Source organism: Pholis gunnellus (genome assembly GCF_910591455.1).
Source record: "Pholis gunnellus genome assembly, chromosome: 7".
Classification (NCBI taxonomy): Eukaryota; Metazoa; Chordata; class Actinopteri; order Perciformes; family Pholidae; genus Pholis; species Pholis gunnellus.
The window spans coordinates 3,031,363-3,034,527 of NC_136533.1; positions in this window are offsets into that span (position 1 = coordinate 3,031,363).

Here is a 3,165-nt window from a genome sequence, read left to right on the forward strand (position 1 = left end):
GGGTGTAATTCTTTATTAATTCATCCCCAGAGTTAGCTCTGCTGACGTTTTAACGGATGAAATGAAGTTTTAGACTGAAAACAAACACACGTGTAGCTGGTTGTGAAGTTTTAAAGACCTGAATGTTTCCTGGGAAGGAAAGATTTGAGGCAATCCAGATGCATTATGGGAATTGTAGGATGCAGGTTCTTTTGGAGTTTAACTTGGAACTAAAGGTCAAAATATATATATTATTTTTTTTTTTGTCCCTCACAAGTTATTTTCATATTCTCTTGATATCTAATGAGGAATTATTTCATTTTTATAAAATGTCATAACGTAGTGAAAGATGAAGAGCACTCAACACTCAATTTACAATATAATATAAAACAGAAGAACGCAGCAAACCCTCAAATATTGTGCCTCAATAAACTACTTTCAATGATCTGCTGAACTGATCCAGTCATGATGAGTTCACAGTAGAACTCTTCTCTTCTTACCGGACACACTTTGTCGATTGGAGTCGGCCTCTCCGTTGCTGGTGCTGGAGCTGCTGGGGGCGCTGCTGTCCACTCCGCCCAGCAGGGGGCGCAGGTGGCTCACAGACACCTGCTCTATGAAGGACGTCCCATACTTCCTGAAATACCACCACTCAAATATCTGGAGAGAGAGACAGAGAGAGAGATTTAGTTAATTAAAACAGATCAAACAGGATGTGCATATAAAGACAATCACTGGCTGGAAAAATACCACGATCAGCTCAATAACGTCTTGAAGAGCTGTTCCCCGTCTGCTGTGAACATCTTTATGATTTTAATCACAATGTGGACTCAACTCCTGCGGTAGCTACTTAACACCGTCTGCCTCACCGGCTCTCAGCCTCGTGCTACACGAGTGAACTTCTGCACAACGCGACCAATTAACACCTTCAGCCAATCAGCCGGACCTGCTGATTGGCTGGACTGAAAAACTGTCTGTCGGGTCGCGATGGCACACGTCTGAGAGTGCGTCGTCCATTTAATCTGCATGTTAAAGTGTCCCCGAGCAAGACAACGAGCTGTTCCAGCTCCACTGTGAAACGTATTGTAGAGAATCGATACCAGTCGAAGTGTGCGCTATATTTAGAGCATTCTCACTGCCGTACCTTCCCCTCAGACGCTTATCTAAGCTCTCCTCAAAGCCACCAGACTGCTTTAGAGAAAAGGTCGTTCCACCCCCAGAACACGGAGGACCTGGTCCTCCACCAGGTCCTCCACCAGGTCCTCCACCAGGTCCTCCACCTGGTCCTCCACCAGGTCCTCCACCGCCTCCATCGCTGATGCAGATTGTGTTACTGTGTGATTTTTGGTGAATCCTTTAAAAACAGCAGCAGACCCAGACTAAAGGATCTCAGCAGCTCCTGTGTTCTTGTAAAGGGAGTAAAAGCGAGCGTGGATGATCTAATGGCTTCAGGTTCCCGTCTGAACGGTCTGTAAAGCAGAGAACAACATTCTAAATATAGCGCACACTTAAACCGATATCGATTGTTTTTAAGATGTCCAAAATGTGTAGCGGTACGTCGCTTCTCTCCCCGTGCTGGTTCTCCAAACTGGTTGCGTGCCGACCGCCATCCAACGTAGGAAATACAGCGGTTGTGGCCAAGAACCTCAAACGGGACGGGAGCTGCAGTACTTCACGGAGTGTCCGTACGGCCATCTGGCAAAGATGTCCTCCTCTCATCGTCGGCTGGAGGGAGGAAGTGATATCTGATATTTGACGGGACTCATCGAGAACTAATCGGGACATCAACATCTCCTGCGACCGCAGAGAAACGAGCGGCTTCGCTCCGACGGCGCCGATCGGGCTTCCACATTTCTAAATCATCTCACTGAGCATGTGCGAAGCTCAACGCCTTTTTACATATCGGCCAATAACCCGCAGGGAGGAGACAGAGAGAGTTAATCAAGAGAGGAGCTCATTTAAAGTACAGACAGCGACCTGCGTCAGTAGGAATAGCCAACACGTTCATATACTGCGTCTCTGTGAGGAGGAGGTTTGTCCCGTCTTTATTTAGCATAAACATTTCTGCACGATGTTGGGAAACGTCCTGGAACCACTTGTCACCAGCTGGATGCTTAACGCCCAGAAATGGAGATCTCTATTAATATCTCTATCTCGATCCCTCCCACACACAAAAAACACACAAAGTGTGGCAGGAAACAGCAGGAAAAGCTTTGGAAGTGTGTGTGTGTGTGTGCGTGTGTGTGAGACGTGCCAGAGGCTGCTGTTTGTAACGCAGCTCATCTCAGTGAAGAGCTGAATGAGTAGAGGTTTCCTCTGAACCTGTGATTAGAGTCCCAACACATTACATCCCGCGGAGCCACCTCTGGAAATCCAGTTTGAAATGTCCCGTAATCGTGCACAGTCATCAACCTCCGAGTGGGACGTGTTACATTTAGCTGATGCAGGAGTAGAACAGCAGGAGGCTTAAGGAGGAACCGCTACCAGAAGGTTTACTTCCATCATAATACATTTACAAACCGATACGAGCATCAGCTTCATTTCCCTCAGACAGACAACAACACGAGTGTTTCTTACCAATATGAGTCCTGATATGAGGGAGGAAGTGCCCGTCAGAGCCACGTAGAACTTGGGCGTCAGGGTGTTGAGAAACATGCTTACTGCAGAGACACGAAGACAAGAGGAGAAGACAGTTACTAGAAAGTCTACATCACAAGGAGAACATTTCAGAAAACAGATATTTGTAGAATTAAAAGCAGCGCGTCCGTATGAAACTAGGTCACGTCTACACACGAAGACAAGCGACCAAAGCAGAAGGAAAACATCAAATAGACTCAAGGACATTTGTGATTTCAGGACATGAAACGTTTCACATTCCGCACGCGGGGTGTTTGGCATTTCCCAGAGAGCCCTGCTGCACAGACGTGAAATTACAAAACACCGGGGGGGGGGGGGGGAGAAAGACCAGGGAGGGAAATGAGCCCCGACATGCTGAAACGCAGTATTCACCAGCAATATAGCCACACAATATCGACGTTTAGCGTTAAAAGAAACCCAGCATTAGACTTCATGTGCAGCTTAGCCGTCAGCCTCGATATCAGTGTACTACAACTCTAACTCTAAGACTGATTCACTATTACTAAGTATTATAGGTTTCAATTAACCAAAACTAAAGCACTGCCTACC